The 27,194-nt window shown below is 40.9% G+C and overlaps 1 pseudogene; it reads left to right on the forward strand.

Moving 5' to 3' along the window:
- The first annotated feature begins 1,462 nt into the window (after nucleotides 1-1,462).
- Nucleotides 1,463-27,194, forward strand: part of LOC149159093 (BTB/POZ and MATH domain-containing protein 5 pseudogene) — a 42,189-nt pseudogene continuing 16,457 nt past the window's right edge.

The raw sequence follows: 27,194 nt of genomic DNA on the forward strand, positions 1-27,194 counted from the left end.
TCCTTAAAGTACCTTATTAAATTCTTCCCATCCCTTAGATCCGCCAAATTCCTCATTTTCGCACAAACCCTAGTTTCTAGCTACAACCTAGCAATTTTCTGGGTTTGGCCTGTGTTTTGCCCTTTTGGACCCTTTTCCCTTGCTCAATCTCTGCGATTCCACTTTCCTCTATTTCCTAACATCCCTCCCCACTTCCAAAAATTTCCCCAAGAATTTAGAAGCCCCTTATCCCCTTCATTTCGCTTCATTTCGGCAAAATGCCTTGTTCCACACATTGGGATAAGTTTCACTCAAAAGATGTTTTAGAGAAATAAAAGATGAATTTTTGGAAACTGAGAGAGGTTTTTGTCCAAAACATGCCAAGGAAGAAAACCCTCTTTCACTTTTTTCACAGGTGTCATGGTTTGAGATAAATGTCAAGAATACCGTTGCCTCAGGAGAATCAAAGACACCTCTAAAGTGACCTTGGAAAATCAAGTTTTCTCCTAGCTTGGTTGGCCAAATGATTTTCTTGATGGGTAAAAGGATAACTAGACATAAATATCTTTCCAATGAGCTATCATGAGATCAATTTGGGGTTACGAAAGGCATTCAAAAGTTGACTGTAACAACACTCTTCCTTGAGGCAGCCTCATTTGGTACTTTTTGACCAGTCTTGGAGATTTGATTTTTTACAGGTCAAATGAACTCCAAATTGAAAAATTCTAGTTTGGTTGGAAATTAGACTCAAATACCTTTCCAACGAGCTATCCTGCGCCCAATTTTGACATCGGGAAGGCCTCCAAAAGCCTCCTGCAAAACGCAACCCGTTGAGCCTGGCGCGCGACCCGTCAGAGGCGCGCGACCCGTCAGAGGCGCGCGACCCATCAGGCTGCCTTTTCCAGTGCAAAATTTACATAGGTGCGACCCATCAGTGGTGCGTGGCCCGTTGGGTGAGGCGCGTGACCCGTCAATGCCCTCAATATCAAACTTCCTGTAAATTTGCCAAGGAGCCACAAATTGCCAAATTTTGCAAGGTTTGCTTAATCGAGGATGAGAATGGTGTTGATGGATTTGAATAAGGTCCCCGAAGAAGATGAGTCAAATACCTTTATTATGTTGTACAAAGATGGAAAGCCAATCAGCCAAGTTTCATGCTCTAATTCTCTAGTGAAGATACCTATAGCCTTGCATGTTAAGGAGATGACTCCAGCGGCAATGCTTCCACTATCAAAGTTGCCTCGGGTTTATTTTCATGCAGCTGGCCAGAATCGGCAACAATCATTAGAATTTGAGACATTTCTTGGTTATCTCCTCAAAAGAGACAAATTTGCTTTGTGTCATTTTAGATGGTATGAATTCCTTATAACACCACTATCTGGAAGTTTTGATCGTGTTGGTGTTGCTTATCGTCTCATGAAGTCGAGTAGGGATGGTGAAGTTCTAGGTGGTGCTGCATCTAATGATAACATAATTAGAACCAATGGCAGCTCAAGTGGATGCTGTGATTGGGCCCCAGAATCCTTCTTTATACACCATGATATCACAGGATGATATAAAACGTGAAGACTCTCGGTCTAAGATGGTTGTAGAGGATGCTTACTTGCAGCCACAAAATTTTCAAACATTACACACAAGGGTGGTGAAGGGCAATGCAACTCGGGGTATTTCTAATGACTATCAACAAGGTGGACCATACCCAAATGTGTCAGCTCCATATGAACACATGCTTCCATTGCATAGGGCATCTGAAAAGGTCAACAGGTGTATTCAGAGTGGTTCACCTCGAGTAGAAAACAACACTTCACCTCGAGTGTAAAGAAACACTCCACCTCTGGCTGAGAATGCATCACATCGAAAGGAACATGGCACTAAATAGCCCAGCCATAGCACAAATCCCAAGAAATTTTGAAAATTTTGGGTCAATTTTGATTTTTCAGGCAATTTACAGGTTTTTGCTCATTAACGGGTCTCACCCCCCGCGCGACCCTACATCATGGCAACTCCATTTTTCAAAAACTCAGCATTTCCAGACTTGTCATGAGAATTTACATGTGCTCATCAATGGACTTGAGATTTTATGAAGTTTTGGGCCTCCAGAAAGTCAAAAAACAAGCAAAAATTGACTTTCTGCCACATTTTTGAGTTGCAGAAAGCAGTCTTGGGAGATTGCAATTTTGGAGGCGCAAATGACCACCAATTTCAGAAATTCCAGTTGGGTTGGAAAGTAGACTGACAGACCTTTCCAACAAGCCTACTCTTGCTCAATTTGACCACCTGAAAGTGCCCCAAAAGTGGCTCCAAAGCCGCGCAACCCGTCAAGCAGGGGCGCGCGACCCGTCAGGCAGATTTTTCCAAAATGCACTGTATAGCTCATAAAAACGCAGTTTGACCTAGTTTGACTTTTTGGGGTGAATTATGATTATCTTTGATGTAATTATTGTACTTGATAGACACTTTTACTCTTATATAACACTTCTAGAAGATTCATTCATGAAAAGGGTAAATATTAAATGAATGAATTGGTTTCCTAGCTTATAGAGGCAAGTTGTTTTGACTGCCTAGTTTGTAGTGCTTAGTTTAGAAGTGGTTGAAACAGCTCCTAGGATAGTGAGATGGACCCATGGAGGTAGGGAAAGAGGTTAGATCATCTATATTATGTACTTTCTTTCTCATTTTCATGGTTGGACTCTTGAGGGACAAGCTATCATTGTATTGTTCACTGTATCTCTGCAATTTTTGGCTAAGGAAGACCAGGGTTTTGCAGTCCTTTTTGGGATTCTTGTGGTTACATGTATTGATGGTGTGTTCTCTATGTACTTGTAATTGTGTTATTTGAATCATTTCCTTTCTTTTCCTTTTGCATATTAATGAAACAAAGTGTTAAAGTAAGAATTCATGACTGTGATGCTCTGCTTTTAAGTTTATTTAATTTCAATGTTTTCTACTGTTTAAGGAGAATTCAAAGTTAATGTTTGCTCTCCTTAGCTCCTCACCTGTCATTCCTGACCATCCACCTCAATCAAAGGCATCAATACTGTCTCCTACCTCGCCCCAAAGAACCCCCTGCAGAAACTGTGTCCAATCCACGCACCCAAAATTTCCATCCCCTCAATTTGCCACCAAAAACCCTAAAAACCCCAAATCAACCTTTTTGATCTGTTTACTAGCCTAAAATCAGTGTTACCCTATTGGTCATCTCATTCCATTGAAGATCTCACCGAGATAGACCGGAGAGAGCCCTCTCCCGCCCCGTAGGGCTAGCTACGAGGCGAAGTGGTTTGATGTTGCCTTGAGGTTTACCTTTCTCAGCCTGAGGTGAAATTTCAAGCGCTAACACTTTAGACAAAAGGGAGCCTCCTTCTCATTCACATGCGTGAACTCATCCAACAATTTATGAGATGACTTGATACTTGATGTGATGTGCCAAATGAGGATTCAACAAGATCTATTTAGATGTGTTAGGAAGGTCAATTTCTCTTGTGGGGCATGTTATAAGCCATTTTGTCACATATGGTCAATAAGCCTTCAAACAAGATCATTGACATCCTTTGAATACTTTTCCATTCTCCATACAGGAATCCCTGAGCATGGCTCTTTCTAAACCCTGAGTTTGCACATGAAAGCACCTTGTTTCATTCATTTTAAAGACCAACACACCCTCGCCCCTTAGTGGCCAACACTGACTACTAGGTTTCCCTACTCTGCACCTAGGAATTAGGGAAAGGAAAAAGAATTTCGAATATTCCTCTTCGATAAGCTTCCAGGATATGTTGTAACTATTTATCTCTGATAAAATTCTTGAATACTATCCTATCCTGCCTTAGATTTTTTCATCGCTCTTCCCTTGGGCTCATCCTCCCATCAAGAGTGGATCTCAAGCCCATATTGGTAAATGATAAGAATTCATGAACCGCCTCTCCTTCCTATATATTTAACTCATTCCACAACAACATGATTGGTTGTTGTTGGCTTTTTGAGAGTGATTCTACCCTTATGTTGTTGATGTGAGAGATATATTTCCACGCATTAGGGTGATTAGAGGTGCACTTTGTGACAAGGAAAGGACAAGTCAACATGGAGGAGCTCTTGTACAAGATCACCACTATTTTTGGTTATAACTCACTCCATTCTATTAATGAAAAGCTTTTTTTGTTTTCATATATATGATGTTATGGTTTCATATATTTCATACCATGTTGATATATTTAATAAAGTGATGAGATGATGTTGCATAAGTCTTGTGGATCCTTTGTTTCTGTTATCTGACTATGTAGGTTCTAATTATGGTGATGGAGCATGCAAGCTAAGGAAGGAGAGAAGCATACGACATATTTCAGGTAAGCTTCATCTTGTTATCTATTTACTTTAAGGAAAATGTTAGTCTCCTTGTCTTGTTGTTGTTCTAGGTCAGTCTACCAGGCCTAGGGAAGATACTTCTGTCCACAGACGTAGATTCGGCATAACAAATTGGTGACCATACTAGGGAATGGTGTATTACATTGGTGGTTTCTTTGTCCATTTTGATTGTCTTACCTCTTCTTTTAACCTTTAATATCTTATTCTGTCAAGAACAAACCTAAGAAGACCTTTCAATGAGTCTCAATTGTAATCCTTGTGTCAGAAATTTGCATCTCTAGACCAACACATCGTCTAGTCTCGTGATAGAGTGTTGCACCCTAGCTGGGCCTTCTTTGTGCCTGCGTTGCATAGCACTAATACCTCCTTTTCACCTGCATTGGCCTCTGTTCATGCACAAATTTTATTTTGTCTTGATTTTCTCTCTGATCAGCCTTGTTCCAACTGCTCTTCCTTGAGTATTTGAGTGTCTTGTCATCTCTCTTAAGCCTCCATTTGGTTTGCTTTCGTTTTTAGTGCCTTTGGTAAGGATTTTTTTATATATTCCTTTTTTTTATCATTAGGTCATTTGCAAACTGATTTTGTTTTATCATTGAGTGCTTAGATGAATTTATGTTTTAGCCATCGTTTTGAAAAGTTTGTTTGAATCAGTGATTAATCTTTGCATCTTAGTTTTCTTCATTTTTTAAAATTAAGTGGTTTGAAAAGATAAATGTTTGCTTTTAGATCTAGGGTTTTGTGTGTGAAATTGGAATTCCCTAGTGTGAAATTGCATGTTTTTTCTTTCATTATGTATGAGTGTTGATCGCCTTTAGGTGTCATCTCTTTTTATTCTTGAATTTTTCACCCAATTTCAGTTTCATTACTTTGTTCATGAAATCTCAGATTATGTTTGATTTCATTGGAATCCTATTGTGTTTTTTTTCAAGAATTCTCTTGCACATATCACATTTGCATAGTTAGAATTCTCATTTTCACAGTGGTAAAGGAAATTGTGCATAGATTACATTTTCATAGTTTTCAAGGGAATCATGCATAGATTACATTGCATGGTTTGACATATTTTAATGCTTTGAATTCAATTAGAATAGTGAAATTGAAAGATCTAGTTAGGAAGCTCTTTTTTGATGCATACTTGATTATTGCATCATTGTTTGCACTTCTTCCCTACACTAGATAACTTTCATTGAAAATGAAAAGAGTTTTTTTTAATGTTAGTTGCATCATAGTTGTGTTCAGGTGAGATCGAGTTTTGAAACTTGAAACTAAAATCTAATTCAAGATTAACTCAAAAATTTACTGAATTAACCTAAGGATCATTTGAAACTTAACGACACATATATAGGTCTACGCTAGAGACATGTTCCAGTGTCGTTAAACATAGGAGCTATCATTTTTTGTCAGCGTTGCAATCTAGGGGTGATATTCCGTTCGATGTAAGTAAGTGTATGTGATCATTCTCCATGTACCTTCGGGTATATCAGATGTCGCTCCATGCATGAGAAATAAATGGTAATGCTCTCATTGAATGATTATGCATTAGACAACACTAATATAGACTACACTTCCATGTACTGTCGAGTATATTTTGGAAGTCCACCCTAGGTTTCTATCCATCCATAGGTAATCGATTCGGTCACCTTGTACACCGTGATACACTAAACACATCATTCATGGTGATTTTGTACACGTATGATAGGTCCTTAGTTCTCCAAGGCGTATATTACAGTTCACAGTTGCTTGGTAAACCTTTTTCCTTGCTTACCCTTTTTTATTTATACTTTTCATTGTTTTCTAAAATGAATTAATTGACTGCGGAAAAACAACCTGTTCGTGGAAAAACTCGTTAGTAGATCGTATGTTGAGACTAATGGAAATAGTCCCAGGTCCACCAATCAAGGAAATCCATCTGATGCAAATCTTAGTCTTCTTCCTTCTTTTGGAAATACTGGTGCTCTTTACATGGCAACATTGTCCCTTACCGAATTTACCAATGCTTTTCCAATTTGGTTATTTTGACCTCTTTGGTTCTAAATGTCCAAACTACTTCTCAACCATGTTCTCCTCCACCTGAAACATATCAACCTCGAGATGATCCTAAAATTTATCTTTTGCCTTCTTCGCTCGTTCAGTCTTCTTCCTCTTCCTCTCGTGAAAGCCTAAAATTTAGTAACCAAGTGGATAAGAAGAAGAAGAAAAGGAATATTAAGAAGAAGAAAAATAAGTAGGGTGTAAACCAAGAAAACATTGCTATGAATGCAACTAGTATGGAGGAACCTTTCAATCAATCCCATAGAACTAAATTTCCTTGCAAGTTATGTAAGGGTGACCACTTTCTTTGAGATCATTGTGGTATTCCCAAGATATTATTAGTGTGGTCCACAAGCTCACATTGACCTTTTTCATCAACCTCTAGAGATCATGTTGGTGGTAAAACATCACCTAATGACAGTAAGGTCCATGGTAAAAAGGGTAAAATCAAATTTCCCTATACATTATGTGAAGGGAATCATCCTATTAAAATTTTTCCTTATATGGATGAAGCCTCAAAATTGTTTCAAAACCTTACATTTTCTCAACCTCGTCTTTTAGCTGGTTATCGAACGCTTTCTCCCAATCCTCCACTCGTTGATGAAGTGATTGATCATAATCTAGTCAATCCCATTCTTTCTAAATGTGAATCCCATGAGTCCATTCCTGACCAACCATTGGTTTAGAAAATGGTTGACTTGATTATACCTTCAATTGATTGTACCTTTCCCATAGAGAGTGAACTTCATAACGCTCAGGTTCTTCTCATTTCTTCAAATTCCAATGAACTAAGTGATAGTTCTCATGTTCCCACTCCCACAACACTGGAGAGTAGTTCTCCCATTCCCATAGTAGAAGGGGGCAGTTCTCCCATTCCTCTATGGCACCCCCTCCAAGTATCATGGTCACTTCCTTTGATTGGAATTTATTGGCATGATATTGTCTTCCTCCTTTCGTTTCCTTCCAGATCAAAGTACATGCTTATAATGTGGTTTTACCGATCATAATAATATATGAAGTAATATATGTTAGTATTATGTCCTCAGCTACTTGGAAAGCTTTAGGTTCTCCACAACCTATGCCCATTACCCATAATTTATTGGCTTTTAATAGAGGAACCATCAACCATTAGGGATCCTTCCTCAGTTACCTATTAATTTGGGAGGAAATACTATCTATATCAATGTGATGGTAGTCTAAATCCCTTTTGATTTTCATTTTCTCCTTGTGCGTGGCTATGTTTATGTCATGGGATCTCTTGTCTCTTCACTCTTTCGTGTCATGTGTTTCCCGCATGAAAGCATGACCATTAACCAGCTTTCATTTGTTGGTCCTAATTTAACTCCTAATTAATCAACATCCCTTAATGGACCTTATATTCAAGTGGTATTTACCCTGCCACAGATTAATTATGTGGCAACCTATCCCATTCACATACCTAATAATTAAGATTAGCCTTTCACTATTTCCTCAACTTGTTTCGACCTAGATCTAGTAGGTGATATGGTGAATCATTTACTCGGGGCATTGGAGCCTGATATTTCCATTACATCCCTTAATATAATCCCTTCTAGAGCATTGTTCTCCCATATGATGAGAACCTCTTGGAAGCCATGGCCTTCTGCAGGTCATGGTCAAGGTTCGCGGATTAGATTTTATTGTCTTGTGTTAATCTCCTCAAAAAATGAATTAAGGTGTTAGAGAAGAGTTCTTTTTCTTGTGTCAAGACCGTTAAAAAATGAAACAAGGTCGAGAGAAAAGTTATTTTTCTTTTGTCAACGTCGTTAAAAAATGAAACTAGGCCTAGAGCAAAGCTCATTTTCTTGTGTCAAGCTCGTCGTAAAAATGAAATAATGTGTCATGAGCATGGTTATTTTCCTCTGTCAATCTTGTTAAAAAATGAAACTAATCCCCTTCCAATTCGATTATTTTATTAGATCTCGTAAATCCCCAGTCAAGTCTTTGACTTGATCTCATTAATGAACCTTCATTCCATCCACCTGTTAGTAAGCAATAGTCTACTTAGATGAATGAAATGAAGCTTGGGGGGCATGTACCTTAAATTGAGTCACAATGCACGGAGCATGCAAAATTATTTCAACCATAGTTTTCCTCTATTTCAAGCTTATGTAAAAATGAAACCACTCTCAAGCATATTCTTTCTCATGTTTCAAGCTTGTGAAAAAATGAAAACATCTTCAATTATTCTCATGCATAGTTTCCTATGTTTTAGGCTTGTGTAAAAATGAAACCATTTTCATCATATCTATCATAATTACCATTTTTTCTCATCCTGTTCTTTTGGGATGAGCCTTGCTTTTCTAATTCCATCGTTACCATCTACTTGGACAATCATATGCTTTCACTTGGTTGTTTTACCCAGTCCTGAGGAATCGCTACAATGAGTGGTCTCATAAGCCAATATCTTGACCTTTGCATGCTTTGAGCAGTTCCATCATGATCGAAACTAATTGTTATCCCTTCATTGCACTCATTTCTCTAGGAGAAGTCCTCTTTCAACTCTTTTTAGACTCCAAAGATATGAAAATATTGTCGAGCACTTGTCTTTTCGAACTCATTAAAGTAAAATAAAAGACATCTATTCAGTATAAGTTTAACTCTTTTCTGAATTGAGATAGATTAACTACGAAAAAGGAATACCTTAGTTTAACATGGTAAGAGGTTCTCCTAAGTATCATTTTCTACCTTCTCAGACTCAAGAGAATATCTACAAAAAGGAATCTTTGAAGTTTTGTTTTCTCCTCCTTTTTAAATTTTCTGAACATGAAAAATATGTCTAGTTATACCTTTGTTGGACTCATTAAAATATCAAACATCGATGGACTCACCATTTATCATAGGACCAAAGAACTCCTTCTCTGGGTTTGTTAAATATTCTTAGAGTGATTCATCTGAAGGATGAAATTATAGATCAAGTATATGTTATCCTCCTCAAGCTTGTTATAAAATAAATAGGTACTGACCATTATGGTTGGAGAAATTGGGAAAACATGGTACTTTATTTTTTAATGGAAATGAGTCACTCCTGAACACAACACTCTTCCACCGCATATCCATGGCTATTGGGTTGGGAAATATTCTTGTCTTTTTATTGAACATACTGTTTCAAAGCCTCCACTTTTGGTTTTAGCTCAATGCTGCAAAATCCATTCAGTGTTTCCGTTGTGTTCAACCGAATTTATTCAGTCAGTATCTTCCATAACACTCTTAAGCCTTCATCCCATGTCTACCTTTCCTGATCTAGTTCTGTGCATCAAAATTTTCATCATTCTGTCTCAAATCACAATACTTGTTTCATGTTGTTCATGGCGGATACATCAAGACCCTCCTGCGACTGGCCGCTTCCCGTCAACACTAAATCCTTATCCAGGAAGTTGACTAAAAAACACGCTTTCGTACCTTGGAGTTTTCATACATCAATGGCATGTTTCCTCACTCTCAGTGAAAGGTTTACATCATCGACCTTTGACTGAAATATTTTCTATGGTGTTCGACATCAACTCATTTATTCAAACCATATGGATTTTACTAGAATAGCTTGATAGCCATTAACATCATTGATGGTTTCTCTCACTCCTGTTAACATATTACATCATTAGCCGGTAATCAAATGGTGTCTACCATGTTCGACCTCAATTCGTTGATTCACATGGTTAGACTTGTACATTGGTTGGTCATGTGAACAAGATAGAAGACCTCAAATCTAGTTTCATCCATATGCGTTTTGGTTTCAACAGGAATACAATATCATAATGTATGATGGCAATGATTATAGAGACAATCATCTAGTCATGGGTCCGCCATTTGTCTTATGCGGATGTGTCTTTTGATCATTGTAGATGTAATATTATCTTATGTTCTGAGTATGTGTATGGCTCCCGCAACAAAGATGTCATGATGTAAATGTATTGTAACATATGATGATCTCGTCAATTGTTCTTGATCCCAACTTGTCACAAGGTAAAGCACTTCAGTCCTCAACTATCATCTCTGACATTTTTCTTTATCAGGCAATTTGTTATAGGCCATTTTGTCACATCTAGCCACTAGACCTTCAAACATGATCATTCCCATACTTTGAAGAATTTTTCATCCTCCCTAGACAAATCCCTAAGCAAGACTCTTTCTAAACCTGAGTTTATGCCTGAAAGCACCTTATTTAAGTCATTTTAAGTACCAATGCACCCTGGCCCCTTACTATTGAGGGTTGACTATGAGATTTCCCTACTCGGAACCTACGTTTATCACCAACAGGTTGCTCAGTGTTGGGGGTGCGTTGATTCTATAAATTCAAGAAAACAAAAGGAATCCTGAAGCTTCCTCTTCCAGAAGCTTCCAGGATTTGTTGTAACTATTTACCTCAGATAATAGTCTTGATTCCTACCCTATCCTACCTTATATTTTTCATCCCTTATCCCTTGATATCATCCTCCCATAAAGAGTGGATCTCAAGCCCAAATTGGTAAATGGATAAGAATTCGTGAAATACCTCTCCTTCCTATATATTCACCACATTCCACAAGCGCGTGGTTAGTTATTGTTGGATTTTGGAGAGTGATTCTACCCTTATTCTTTGATGTGAGAGATATCTTTCAAAGCATTAGGATGACTGGAGGTGGACATTGTGACCTAGACAAGCCAACTTGGAGGAGCTCTTATACAATATCAACACCTATTTTTTGTTGTAACTCACACCATTTCTATTAATGCAAAGAGTTCTTTTTTTCCTATATATTATGTTATGGTTTCATATATTTCAATACCATTTTGATCTATTTAATAAAGTGATTTGATGGTGCTATGTTGGCTTATGTTATCTTGTTATGCAGGTTCTAATTATAGAAATTGGAGCTAGGATTAGATCATACAAGCCAATGAAGTAGTGAAGCATACGACACATTCAATGCAGGCTTCGTCCCGTTATCTATTTACTTTAAGGAAAACATTGTTCTCCTTGTCTTTGTTTTCTTCTAGGTCAATCCACTAGGCATAGGGAAGATACTTCTATCCACCTTCATAGATTCCACATAATAGGGCAGACTTGTACCCTTGGAGGTCGAATTGGCCAAGCAAGGAAATTTGATTTTTCTCCATTTTTTAATGATAAAATTCAAACTGAAGTTGCACATTTTCAACATGAAAAATAAGTAGTTCAAACCAATGAAGAATACCCTATCCTTCTAGATTCAAAGGAAGGTGTTGCAAAAGAAGAGGGGTTAGAAAATCAAAAGGATGAACCACGTCAAACACCATCAATGTTAAAATTTGCACAAAAATATCATCTAGAAGAAAAAATTATTGGAGATATGGATGGAAGAATACAAACTTTAAGAAACATGACAAACACACCAAAAAGGAATGATATTTCCTTGTTATCCATAATAGAACCAGAGAATTTCACTCAAGCAAGGACCTTCACTTGATAAAGGCAATGGGTGAAGATATGAACATAATTGAAAAGAAGATAGTGGGGGATAGTACATCATCTAAAGAATAAGAATGTTATACAAACCGAGTGGGTATATCAGAACAAATGAATGAAGATGGACAAATGATCATAAATAAGGCAAGATTGGTGTGCAACATATACACTCAAATCGAAAGAAGTGGCTTTGAAGAGAATTTTCCTCCTATTGCCAGAATAGAGGCTATATGGATGTTTTTATCATTTGCTTATTCAAAATCCTTCAAAGTATATGAAATGGACGTGAGATCTAAAAGAAGAACTAGACATGGAACAACAAAAAGGGTTTGAATTGTATGAAAATAAAGACTTTGTATACAAATTAAAGAAGGCCTTACATGGATTAAAGCATGCCCGAAAGGAGTTTTAGAGGTAACCTTTACATGAATGTTGTAGGGAAAAGTATCCAATACGGAATGACCCTATCCCACTCTAAGGGTGATAGTACCTCAGCAACAACCGAATGCAAAGCTATCTAAGATTTCTTCTTTATGAAAGTAAAATAGGGGAGAAAGGGATCCACTAACCGATGTCTTTCGCTAATGGTTGATCCAGTCTTCTCTCCTTGCTGCTTGCTCCCAGCTCCTTGCTCTTTCACTGGCCCAGCTACACCAAGATCCTGCAAAATGGCAAGAAAGTGAAACTACAAGAAGCATACATTCATAATTGATTCAGGATTAGAATAAATCAAATACACAAGTATAACAACACATGCATATAGAAGAACCTCAAATGCTTTATTAATGGAAGAAGTAAAGTTCAGGAAGTGTTACAACCATAAGAGGCCCAATCCAACAACACCTCCCAGCAGAAAGAAATCTCCTCTTCACCTCCTTCAAAGCAATCACCCAATAGCTCTAGACTCAAACCAACAACACTTCCTTACATTCACAAGATTCCAGCCTCCTTAGACCTCATGAGAGAGCTCTATATATAGGAGTTTTGGAGAAAGGATGAGTCATCTTGAGAGCTGACTAGTGTCCTCTCCCACTTCAGTTATACTTCAGTTCTTGAGTCCACTTGGAGATCCTTGCTTCCACTTGGAGTTTAAGAACCTCTTACTCATCACTAGGCGAATTCCCTAATCCAAGTGTCATTTTGGAAGCTTCCTGGGCATTGACACCTTGAGGAATGACTGTGCCACTTGTCCAATCTCGCTCAGCGTAGGTAGCCTTTGTTGGAGTTGATATTCAACGCAGGTACAGAGAGGGGCAGTTGACATTCAGCGCAGATGCTCAGTGGAGCTGTTGACGTGATCCCGAAATTGCTTGTTTTTGAGTGTTTTCAGGTGGAGAACTGATTTTCAGTGCTGTGGTTTGCTGACCTTGTTCCTCTAGGGGTAGGAACAACATGTTTAGGGACTTTGGATCCCTTAGATTATGGACATTTCATGCTTCATGCTGTAAGGCACAAAAATGTCTATAACAGTTTCCCCCTAAAGTATGAGGTCGTTTATCGGGTGAAATGCTTTATCAGGAGGATCCGAAGTTCATTCAATCGCTGAGAGGTGACCTGTAATAAGATACAATACAATACATTATTTTTCATTCTGCTTTCATGATCTAGCTGAGGCGGGCATTCCCATGCTCAGCTTTATAAATTCATTTTGGTACATGGAACAGACGATTGTCTGATGGTAGACTGATAATTCTCTGCTGAAATTATCATCCTTTGAGTAGGATGATCATCTGCTGCAATGATGTACATGACAAATGTCTTTATATTTCCTGAATATATATCGCAGCCCGGATGGATGAAACTAGACCCGGGGTCTTCATACTCATTCGATCTTCACTCTAAGTACAAGTCGATCCATGTGAGAACTGCGCTGAAGTCGAACATGGAAAGACATCGCTTGATTACCGGTCAATGATGTAAACCGTTAACAAGCGCGAGAGGAATCACCGATAATGATAATGACCCTCAAGGTACTGCAGTACAATTCACGTGGTGTGAATAAAGGACTTGGCGTCGAACACCACGCAAAATCTTCTGGTCAAAGGCCATTGATGTATACCTGTCGCCGGAAGTGAGAAACTTGCCATTGAGGCATGCAAGCTTCAAAGTACTGAGGGGGTTTGTTCCTAGATCAACTTCTTGGATAATGAGCTGAAGTCGACAAGAAGCGATCCGTCAAAGGAGGGCCTTAATGAATCCCACATCAGTGACACGGAACGGAGCTAATGATTTTAGTGGAGGTGAAAATAAACTGAGATATATGATTCAGGGTGGCGGTCATGAATGGAATGAAGGATAATGTATGGCAGTGGATGGGACACGGTTGACTCTTTCTGAACGACATCTCTTGAACATATAACGACACTGATGCGATGGATCGGTAGCATTACCCCAAATGTGGATGGTTTGGCGAAGACCACGGTGATGAGACCGGTGAATGAAACAACCCAACCCGATGTGGTACGGAGGAAAAGTGTCATGTTCAAGAGCGACTTGCTACCATTAAAGCTTTGAGGTTCTCCCAATTTTTCCCCAGTCATTTCTGACCAGTACCTCTTTATTTTTGTCAAGCTTGAGGAGGATAACATATGCTTGTTCTATAACCTGCCCTTCGGGCAAGCCCATCGCTATGTTTTAACGAATTTAGCGATAGGGAAACTCGTTCTCGTCTAAAGACAAGTTTGTCGCTATTTAATCATTTTAACGAGTCTAACGACAAGGAAAACTCGGTCCTTTTCATTTTTAGAGAGTCTGAAAAGGTACAGAAAGTTAACTCCAAGATTCCTTTTTCGTCATCTAATCCCTTAAGTCCAAAAAAGTATAAAACAATACAGAAGGGATGAGTTTTCGGTACTTTTAACGAGCCGAACAAAACAAGCGCTCGATCTTTTTGTGCAATAATCCCTCAGGTCCAAAAAGATTAAAATCTAGAGGAGGGATAGCTCTTCCGGTCACTTTAACGAGCTGGAAGGCCAAAACTCGGCAAACTTTTCATATTTTACGAGTCAGATGAAAAGAGCTCAAAGAAGACTCGTCTTTTGAGGAACGAGTGATAAACAGGGATAGCAACTGATTCCAGGTACAGGTTGGAATTTTCCAATCACGGCAGTGTCACAAGGATGGCTAGGTGAAATCACTCTTCGCAGTTGTTCCTCAAAATGGGTAAACAATCATATGGAGGTGAACGATCGGCCAAATGAAAAGTGGAGGTGATGGACGAACACGACCAAGGCTTTTATGGCTGATGTATTTACGATCACAATGGTTATTTACCGGTTCATTTTTTCTGGATGAGCTTGAACTCTAAGGGAAAGCCTGCTCACAATCTTATGTTTATTTTTTAACGAGCATGAACTATGCGCTAAAACTGCTCGGTCTTATGGCCAAATTTTTATTTTTTACCATTACTAGCTTTTCTCTTTTCAAAGATAGTACTGCATTTTCAATTGCTGCAACAAACTTAGTTAGAAATACATAAACATGAGATGAAAACCCTAATATTTTGCTTTGAACTACGTAAAAAGTCATTAAAAAGAGTTTTTACCTCTCATTTTACCATTTCATTTGCATTTTGTTTGTTGGAGCTCTGGAGGTGCCTCTTTCCCCTTGATTTTCACCAGCTGATTTCGGGAGATTCTGTGGACGATTCTCGGCGCCGTCTGGACCAGGTAGGAGCTAAACACTAGCTCTTTCTTTTCATGGTTTCCTTTTCCTGTTTTGTGCCTGTTTTCCCATTCTTCTGAGCCCCAGGGGTTTTTCCAGGGCGCCCTAGCTTCAGCGCAGGTTCCCCATTCGAAACCTACGTTGAATGTCAAGCTGCCTTAAGGCAGCCTGACCTTCAACGCAGGTAGGAGACTCTCTGCCTGCGTTGATCTCAAAAACTGAGTTTTTGGCACATTTTTTGATGAATTTTCGCCAGTTTCTCATCAAATTCAGGATCTCACTCATTCTCTTGGTTGTTTTGCAGGAACCTTTGAGAAAATGTCCCTTACATGGCGAGAACGAGAACATGAAGAGGAGGACATGATTTCCCTCCATGACCCTGTCACGGTGAACGCGCTGCGGAACTGTGGCTTGCTGAAGTTCTTTCGTATCTCTAGCATGAGAGCACAGATCACTTTGCTGCAGTACATGCTTGATGCTTGGGATCCTATTAACCAAGTATTCCAGATTAGGGGAAAAACCATCCCCTTGACCATAGTGGACATTTACTTCTTGACTGGGTTGTCAAGGCGGGGTGCCCCCATTTATTTGTCAGGTTCGGCCCGGGGGAATGACTCCGTGAGAGACTATGTTTGCCAGTATTGTAGGGAAGGTTCCCAGCCGAGCAGAGACGGCAAGGTTGTTATCCGTGAGATTACTGATAGGTCTCTCAGGTCCATTCTGTATACCATTGGTAGGATGGCTGGTAGCGCATCTCTACATGTAGCCAACAGGTCTTATGTGCAGCACGCCTTGGAGTGTCTCCAACCGAAAGTATTCAACCGGTGTGATGCAGTACTTGTTCAGATGAAAAGTCAATTGACCAAGGTGAAGGACAGGAAGCTGAAGAACTTTGGATTTGGTTCTATTCTGACTGCCTTCGCCTTGGAGAAGATCCCACTGATGCAGCCTCAGTATATCATACTCGACTTGCCTCCTCCGACCGAGCCACGCATGCAGAGGTGGGTTGATCACATGTCTAGGCACGTTGGTCAACCTCAGATTACTTTTACTGATGCCTTCTTTAGGTGGTTCGAGCACCAGGAGATGGTCTTCTCTGAGTATCCATATGTGGGTATGGATTTCCGAGGTGATCCGGACTTGGTGTTACCGGATGGCGAGCAGTGGGGCGCTATTGGTAAAATCTTTGACCATATCACTGTTTACTGTTTTTATTCATAATGTTGTTGTGCTTTATTCTATCAAGACTTTTAATCAAACTCTTTGGTGCATGCAGATGTTGGTCCTGTTCGTCCCGCAGTTCGTCCGCGATCGCCCGTTGCTGTCCCGGCAGTGGAGCCTGCTAGGAGAGTTATTCTTCGCGATCTTGACGACACTGAGACCCTTACAGCTGTGCAGGAGCAGGTGGAGAGCCTTACTCTCGGTATTCCGGATGTACGGATCGATGAGTTACCTTTACAGTTGTAGAGGCATACTACTGGCGTACCTAGACGATGGACTCGTCTCTTGCGCATGATTGCACAGGCCGTGACGTGCTATCATGAGCACCATTAGGCTAGGGTGCCCCCTAGCACTTTTGAGTTTTTGGGTCATATGACCAATTTTTGTCTTGGTTACAGAACATTATGTACAAACTATAAACAGCTTTATATATTTTGATTTTCGAGGTTTATTCTGGTTGATTTTGTGATCCACTTGCATAGCACTGATGCATTTCTTTTTATAAATGTCGTAAATGTCTATCTAATACATAGTTTGCTAATGAATCGGTTAATGTGTTTAAGTTCCTGGAAATATGCTGGTATTGAATTGAATCAAACTGTCTTTCCAAAATCTTAACCCTTAGAAACATTCGATAAATAGCTGGATTGCGGACCGAATATATACCATTGAGTTGTAGTATTACAAGTTGTGAGTCTAGCCTGACGATTAGTCGGCGTATACCATGGGCGATGGTATTAGAGAGGAGTTCTATCAACGCGCTATACTCAGCGATGTCATTCGTTGATTGCCCAATACACACACCTCTGAAACTCACTAACTCGCCGCTTGGATCAAAAATGGCCCAGGCTGCGGAGGATAAATTTCGCGAACTACGACTTGCTCCGTCGGCATATCCCACATATGTCTCAGAAAAATTCGACATCTGCAACAAATGAAAAAGGTGGATTACTCGACCGAAACAAACCCTTTAGCGAAAACAAAATACAACAAAAGCACTCAGGTTACTACTTAGGCATAGTAACGCTTGAGGTACAACCCGTTGCGGGGTTGCGCCAGTGGTATTCCGTCATAATCCATTAACTCGTAGGCTCCTTTTGTTAACACTCGTTTAACAATATAGGGACCCATCCATAAAGAATTAAATTTTCCTGCTCCCAACTTGTCGGATTCTTGGTCATAAAGCAAGACCAAGTCACCTTCAGAGAAGACACGGGGTTTGACATTCTTGTCGAACTGCGCCTTGACTCGTTTCTTATGGGCTTCGTTCGCCAGAGCGGCGTCACGACGGGTTTCATCCAACTGGATTAATTCCAAGAAACGGGCCTCTTCTTCTGAAGTTCCGGGGAGGAGGTCAATTGCGAGTTTAAGCGACGAAATTTCGCACTGGATTGGTAAGACTGCCTCCAGGCCATACACCAGTTGAAACGGTGTGAACCCAGTGGCATTTTTTACCGATGTTCGGTAAGCCCACAAGGCTGAGTACAAGATTAGGTGCCACCTTCTTTTGTGAACCCCGATCATCCTCTGCAACATACGCTTCAGGACCTTGTTGATTGCCTCAACTTGTCCGTTGGCTTGCGGATAATATGGGGTAGAGCTGTCGTGAGATAGCCCTAGCTTGGCAGCTAATTCAACCATCATGTGATTGCGAAAATGCGATCCATGATCTGTAACTATAGCCTACGGTACGCTGAACCTGGCGACTACATGATTGAAAAAGAAAAGGGCAGCTGTTTCACCAGTGTTATCCAATGTAGGCATCGCCTCGGCCCATTTGGTAAAATAGTCAACGGCGACTATAATATACCCATGCCCCCCGGTCGAGGTGGGGTTACATTGCATGAAATCGATGCCCCATTTGGCGAAAGGCCCAATAGCAACTATTGGCTGTAAAGGTGCGGGTGGTCTTCTGGTTTTGCTATCAAAAATCTGACATGCATGGCAACTTCTGACTGCGATTATGCAATCTTTGAACATGGTTGGCCAGAAGTATCCTGCTCGTAAGATTCTTTGTGTTGTTGCATATCCAGATTGATGCCCCCCACACGCGCCTGAATGACAATCATTCAGGGCTTTCTCGGCCTCCTCATGGGTAAGGCACCTCCTCAGAACTGTATCGATACCCCGACGGTAAAGCGTATCACCGACGATCATGTAGTCTTTAGATTGGTATCGTATACGTTTCTGTTCAGAGTGTGAGGTGTTAGGTTTAAACTTTTGGGTTTGGAGATAAACTATGATATCTCCATACCACTCATCCCTTGTAGATATTAGAAACAAATTTTCATCCACGATTGACTCTTCCGATGTTTCATCGTTGGACGACGATGGGAGATCGCACAATAATTCCGCGAAAACTAGAGCTTTCTTCGATTTGGATTTTACAAATTCCAGATCAAACTCTTGAAGGATCGCTATCCATTTTGAATATTTGCCCCCCAGCAACTGTCGCGACAGTATATACGTCATGGGGTTGCAATCTGATAAAATGGTAGTTTTCCGAAAGAGGACATAATGTCGAAACCTTTGAATCGCTTCAACAGCTGCAAGCGCTAGTTTTTCAACATAGGAATATTTACTTTCTGTATCATTTAAGTTTTTACTTAAATAATAAATGGGATGTTCAATTCCATCGACTTCTTGCACCAAAACCATCGCAATGGTCGTATCCGCTGCAGCTAGATACAGGTTAAAATCTCTTTGATAGTCTGGGGCGTACATTAATGACGCTCTTACTAGAGAATCTTTCAGAGCATCAAAGGAAGCTTGCGTGACCTGGTCCCAGACAAAAGGTACATCCTTTCTCAAAAGACGAGTGTAACCCTTAGCAAGTTCTGCGTAATTTGGAATGAACCTCCTCAGAAAGTTTGCTTTCCCTTGGAGTTTCTGAATCTGAAGCACATTTGAAGGTGGAGGCAAATTAATGATTGCGTGAACCTTACAGGGGTCGAGACGAATCCCATCCTTAGAGACTACAAAGCCAAGTAAACGACCAGAACCGACGCAAAACACACATTTGTGCGGATTGAGTCTTATCTTGTAGTGTCGGCAACGTAGAAATATCGCTCTCAAATGTTGCGGATGATCAGTCCGCTTTCGCGAATGAGCCGGAAGGTCGTCGAGATATGGTTGAACGATGTTCTTGATGTCATGGAAGGCATAATTCATTGCCCTCTGAAACGTCGCCCCTGCGTTCTTTAAACCAAAGGGTAATTTTCGATAAGCGAATGTGCCCCACGGACAAATAAATGCAGTCTTAGACTGGTCCTGTGGGCGGATATTTATTTGATTATACCCGGAAAATCCATCCATAAAGGAGAAGATTTCACATCCGGCGCATTCATCAATTATCTGGTCGATGAAGGGTGTAGGGTAGTTGTCCTTTGGACAAGCTTGGTTTACATCCCTATAGTCGACACACACTCTTATCGTCCCTTGTTTTTTCATAACAGGGACAATATTCGATACCCAATCGGTTAGAGGAACCGGGTAGATGAAACCAGCATGGAGAAGTTTCTCAACTTCTTCCTTAATGGCAGTGGCTTTCTTAGGGTGTACCTGTCGAAGCCGTTGTCTTACTGGTTTGACATCAGGATACATTTTAATTTCATGTTCAACAATACTCGAGTCAATGCCTGGCATTTCATCATATGACCAAGCAAAGACATCTCTAAACTCGCGAAAAAGAGCGTCATATATTTCCAGTTCTAAAGGGGAACAACTTTTGCCGACATGAATATTCTCTACAACATCAGGTTTTGTCGAGATATTTATGGCTATAGTCTCTTCAATATTGGATAGGTTTCGCTCGGAATCCACCGTATTTACAGTATTTGTTAGGAATTCAAAAACTGAAGGGTGGTAAAGGTCGTGCTGAGTATCTTCTTCACATTCCGGAAGAAGGGAACGATGGTGGTGATCATTCCATGGTGCCCCCTCAATCAACATTGATTTTAAGATTCCTTCGTCAGTCCCATGCACTTTCGACCAAGGATCTAATGGGGTACCATATTCTCCAGACCTATCTACCCAAACGCTCGACGAGCGTTGATTTGGGTTCGCCTCCCATGCCCGAAACATTGATTGCTACAATATTTCTATAGGGCTTGGTGGCAAAACCGTCGAATGATCCATGACGACTTTGTCTTCTGCGACCTTCAAGGAAGATATCATGTTGCATGTTGCTACAAACGGGATATTTCCTATATGGATAGGAGGTGGCAACGCGAAAGCTCCCATCATTGTGGGATCTTTCAATAGGCCTACTCCGATATCTTGTATTGAATGGTCGCTCCCATGGATCATGGGAATGCTTCCTGTAACTTGTGAACCATTAGGGAGGAAGTTCTGTTGGTCGACGATCGTAATCCCTCCTTCAAATGGGAATGCGATCTTCCTAAAATAAGTCGACACTACAGCTGCCATGGCATATATCCATGGTCTTCCCAGTAGGATGTTATAGTCAAGATTGCCATCAATGACTTCAACATCAATTTCCACTGTTTTTCCTCCTAGTTCAACCTTCAAGTTATTTAGGATGTCGTACGGGGTGTACGTCCTTCCGTCGAATGCTTTTAATGTCGTCGAAGATCGCGACAAGGTTGGAGATCCGAGAGTTTTCCAGCAACTCATCGACATGATACATGTCGATGCCCCCTCATCAATAATTGTTCTGTGAACAGTTTTGTTGAGTGCTTTCACTTGAATAAGGAAAGCTAGTTGAGCTGGTAACTGAGGATCGTATCCTTTGTGATCAAAGGATACAAGATTGGAATCCTTAGGATCCACTCCACCAATAGCTGATAACAACGCCTGCCTTTGGGATGGGCAATTTTGCAGTACTTCAAGAGTCGACATAGCGGATGGCGATTGGGCCAAATCTTCCACTATGTTATAATGCTGCGCCGCCCTGGCGCGAGGATTAAACGTCGACTTGTGTACTACTCCCTTTGGCGGTTTTATTGTTAACTCATGCGTGATGGGGGGTACAACTTCTGCCGAAGTTGTTGTCGAACTACTAGGTTGATCTTTACCTTTGTCGTTCGACACCTGTGGATTCCCGTAATCTTTACTCCTTGTCGAAATCAAAGCATCATTTTGTTGCTTAGAGATCGATAACATTAGCACTTGTGACGGGGAAGCATTTCCACTATCAACCATATTTTGACCTGGATTAGGAAATGGATCAGTCAACACAGTCGAGGTTTGGGAACTTTTAAAGAACCTCTTTAACTCAGCTTTGAATGGGCAATTCTTTGTGAGATGATCCTCCTCATCGCATATTTGACAAGGAAATTTCCTATTTCCAGGAGGGTTTGAAGAAGTTTTTTGAGGGGATGACTCACCCTGTTTCTTCTTCTTCCCTTTGTTTTGCTTCTTCTTGCTTCCTGGTTGATTGGAATTTTTGCCTTTATCTGCAGATATGGCGTTTATTTCCGAAGCAAGAATTTCTTGATTTGCCTTTTGATTTGAAGTCTTACGGGCTTTCTTATTCGAATCCCTTGTCGACTTTGCGTTTGCAGTGCCAATCACACCGTCGCCGGCATGAGAGTCACTATTTGATCCAGGAGGAGGAGGAATTGAAAATTCCGGTCTGGGGGCGTCAGGTATCTTATCATAGAGCGTGCCAGACTGAGTATATACTAAGTCTAAATACTGGGCACGAGCAATAACCTGCTCCTCTGTTACGACCCCTCCCTTGGCCACATCTTCTGTTATAGCAGGAAGAAGCGACTTTATAAACCACTCAGCTAATAGCTGATCTAGAACATAAGTCTTTACCATTCTGCGACGACGACGCCACTCATGTATATGATCGGATATATGTGTGGCCGTTGTCTGCTTGAAATTGGTTAAGATCTCTGTTCCAGTTTCGTACCTTATAGGTAACTGAAAGTGGGTTAAGAAAGTCGTGGCTAGGCAACTGAAATTGTCGAAAGAGGCTCTAGGTAACTCTATATACCATTTAGCCGCCGGACCTGTCAATGTCCTCTGAAAAAGGCGAAGCCTTATCGAATCATCATTCAAGGTGTTCGACGAACACCACAGATGAAAAGTCATCACATGATTCGACGGGTCTTCACCAGGATTTCCATTGAATTTAGGAATGTCCGATGGAAGCTTGTGAGGAATCGCTGGCCACCAATGGGCATAGGCGATTGGATCGTTCGTCAATCGATGTAAATCTGGTAATTCTAAAGTTGCCACGAACGGTAACTGTTGATTCAGGTTTGGCGAGGCGTACCCAGGATACGATGGAATCGCCTGAGCAGTAGGCCTTTGCATACCAGCATAATGTAATTGATGTTGGTATGACTGATACGGCTGGTGGACTTGACCACTGTAAAGTGGTTGATTTAACCCGTTTTGAATATAGGGTTGTCCACTATTCGCAAAGATCTGTTGCTCAGATCCTTGGTACACCTGCTGGAACTGTGGTTGTTGGTACTGCACCATCCATGGCTGTGAAGCCATGTTCTGCTGTGCTATACTAACCGACGGACCAAGATGCGGGGTAATTGTCCCCGTTTGGACCTGTGTCATCCCGGCAGTTGGCGATTGTGGTTGTGTTGCAGGGTCAAAAGGCTGTTGTACTACAACCTGGGGTTGACATACAACAGGCATCGTTTGAACTTGCGACACGGTTACAATAGCTGGCGTCGTCGGGATGCTAGACATAGGTACACATTGTTGCATAGAATACACAAGTCTTGGCTGTTGGGGTAACATAGGTATCCAATCACTTGTCGTAACTTCAGCTAAACCTAAATACTGTTGAGAACTGCCGTATGGGTATCCTCCCGGAGGGGGTAATGAAAGGGCATATTGCCCCCCATACGGTAACAATCCGGAGCTCAAGGGTATGGATTGCCTTTGAGGACTGGATGGCCCAAATTGACCTCCATAGGGATCAATTTGTCTAGTTTCAACGTAAGAATTACCGGGTATTATACCGGAAGAACAAACTGGAACAGACCAAACTGTCGAAATAGTCCCTGGGTGGACTCCTTCTAGCTGTTGAGAGCTAGTTGGGACAGCTGGTACCCCGGCGAACATAGTAGGAGTGGCGGCAGGGAGTTCTGCCGTCGCTGTGTCATTTGACACAGTCCTAGATGTCGATGGTTGCTCAGACATTTTAAGTCTATCCAATAAACTGCCTAGCGATTCTACAGGAACCTCCACTGGTGATGGACAAACTTCTGATGCAGAAGGAAAAAGAGTGACACCTACTCCAAAATGAGTTGGAGTATTTGCTTGCGGGTCCTCTACGATTTCCTCTATTGCAATCAAACCAGGTGGAAGAGGAAGACCGTCAGGTCCGTAAAATATTTCTGGTGTCGAAGAAGGGGTTGTTTCGACAGCGACAGTTGTTTGAGCAACAAGACTCTCTGGACCGGTTACAGATGGAACTGGTTCAGTAATACAAGTACTTGTTCTCAGACCAGGATCAGTGCTACTGTCCCTCTGTAGTGGTTGAACTTCTTCAATAGAGGCAGGGGTTCCAGAAATGCTTGGAGTGACCGGGATCTCAGATGCTGTTGGAACTGTTGTTCTAACTTTAATGGGAGATTTTGACTCGGTCAAGCGAGTTCGCTTCGTCCGTACTACCTTTGATTCCGGAGACAAAGACGGTTGACTCGCAAGCCTCTGCGAACGACGGGGTTTTAATTGACTTTCTTCCACGGTTGCGGATTACTCGATCAACTAAAATACAAAAAGGGGAATTATGTTTCCGAATTGAATGAATTTTATTAGACGCTTTTAGACACAACTTGCTTTTTCAGTTTTTAAGAGTCGAGAAAAAGCTAAAGATGACTCTAGTCTCCTTCGATGTTTTAACGAGCCCGAAGTGACAAATGCTCGGTTGGACTTTTTCTGTTATAGAGTCTGAAAAAGGCCAAAAGAAACTGCTATGGAGATCTAGGCAGAGGGTGTGCCAAACCTTTCGCGAAACCACAGAATACGTTTTACGGTACAGGTGGTCGATCTTCGTGAATGCTGTGTTCACTGCATCGCGATCAGTAGGGCGGCCGACACGGCTTCCTAAGGATAAAGGATAAATGCCTATAGGGGTCTCCCAATATATACGCGACGGTATGTGGGAGCACAAGTCTGTATTAGTGCTATCGTCCCTCAGGAGGAATCACCCACCTTCGTAGAGATCAACAGTCACTACGTTTAATGATGCCGGAACACGTCTCTACCTAGACCTCTATTGTGAGCGTTATGTTGCAAAGCGTTGTTAGGTTCATTCAATATATTTTAAGTTTATCTTTTTAAAGTTTGTCTTTCAGGATCACCACGAGATGTATTGGTACAAATTCCTAAATGCAGTTTAAGATGATAAGCAAGCTTTATAATCTTTTAACTTTGAAAATCCTAACTACTGAGGGAAAAGAAAGACATCATCTTTTCACACAGATCACAAAGCACACACTAATGCACTTTCTCCTAGATCAATCATGCAAAGTTATAAAAAATGCAAATGCAAAATGCAGGTATTTCTTTTCTCTTTCTTAATGTTGATGTATTACAAAAAGAAAGCTGTTGTATAATTTCGAATTCAATTTCAAGTGAAAGTAATTAAACTTTGTCCAAAATCAAGACACCTTAAGATTTACTTGTTTTGACACTAGAAATATATAAATTCAAACCATATGATGAAAGAAAAAGCTCAATCAGCTATGAACAGCAAACAAACTAACTCTTAAGATCAATACGACACTTATCACAGGTCTAGATCTAAGAGGCCACAGCAAGACTAGTTCGCTTTTCGTTATGGGAAACTGTAAATGATGTAAGAAATACACAAAGAACAATCACAATTTCTTTATACAACCGAGGCAGAATAGTGGTAAGGAAAGTTGGTTTCAGATAGGTACATTGACTGGTAACAGGCTGCAAAAACAAGGGTGAAAACAGGGCAAGAAACAGCAGGGAACCCCAGTAGCACAAGGCAAGACTGGTTCAGCGCAGGTAGTACACTGTCAGTTTGACATTCAGCGCAGGTAGCCCCTTCGGGAACTGCGCTGAAATGCAGACTGCCTTCACACAGCCTGCACTGAAGAACGAAACTTTCGTTTCTCTTGGTTTCCGGGTCACAGATTGCTCAAAAGTTCACAGTTTTTGGCCAAATCAGAAGCTATCAGTCAAGTACACACTAAAGGGTAATTAGGAGGATGAAAAGCTATCACTAAGAGTTGTTCAGAGTCCTTGTGGATCAGCTCTTCAAATCATAAACATGCCCAGAAACTGAGCTAGAGTAGCTGCCCTCTACTTTGCATTTGAAAGATCCAAATGCAGTTCGATTCGGTACTCCCTGTGTTTATGAAATGAATAGCAAAACACAAACAACCAACAAGATACGATCCCCAGCGGAGTCGCCAATTTGTTGTAGGGAAAAGTATCCAATACGGAATGACCCTATCCCACTCTAAGGGTGATAGTACCTCAGCAACAACCGAATGCAAAGCTATCTAAGATTTCTTCTTTATGAAAGTAAAATAGGGGAGAAAGGGATCCACTAACCGATTTCTTTCGCTAATGGTTGATCCAGTCTTCTCTCCTTGCTGCTTGCTCCCAGCTCCTTGCTCTTTCACTGGCCCAGCTACACCAAGAAATGGCAAGAAAGAGAAACTACAAGAAGCATACATTCATAATTGATTCAAGGATTAGAATAAATCAAATACACAAGTATAACAACACATGCATATAGAAGAACCTCAAATTCTTTATTAATGGAAGAAGTAAAGTTCAGGAAGTGTTACAACCATAAGAGGCCCAATCCAGCAACACCTCCCAGCAGAAAGAAATCTCCTCTTCACCTCCTTCAAAGCAATCACCCAATAGCTCTAGACTCAAACCAACAGCACTTCCTTACATTCACAAGATTCCAGCCTCCTTAGACCTCATGAGAGAGCTCTATATATAGGAGTTTTGGAGAAAGGATGAGTCAGCTTGAGAGCTGACTAGTGTCCTCTCCCACTTCAGTTATACTTCAGTTCTTGAGTCCACTTGGAGATCCTTGCTTCCACTTGGAGTTTAAGAACCTCTTACTCATCACTAGGTGAATTCCCTGATCCAAGTGTCATTTTGGAAGCTTCCTGGGCATTGACACCTAGAGGAATGACTGTGCCACTTGTCCAATCTCGCTCAGTGCAGGTAGCCTTTGTTGGAGTTGACATTCAACGCAGGTACAGAGAGGGGCAGTTGACATTCAGCGCAGATGCTCAGTGGAGCTGTTGACATGATCCCGAAATTGCTTGTTTTTTAGTGTTTTCAGGTGGAGAACTGATTTTCAGTGCTGTGGTTTGCTGACCTTGTTCCTCTACGGGTAGGAACAACATGTTTAGGGACTTTGGATCCCTTAGATTATGGACATTTCATGCTTCATGCTGTAAGGCACAAAAATGTCTATAACAATGAATATGGACAAATATAATCTACTAATCACATTAGTATAAGTGGATTCTCTAATTTTATGGAGAAGTAATGA

The sequence above is a fragment of the Pinus tabuliformis genome, chromosome 5_2, assembly GCF_031772625.1.
Source record: "Pinus tabuliformis cultivar Carrire ecotype Pingquan chromosome 5_2, CPIR1, whole genome shotgun sequence".
Classification (NCBI taxonomy): Eukaryota; Viridiplantae; Streptophyta; class Pinopsida; order Pinales; family Pinaceae; genus Pinus; species Pinus tabuliformis.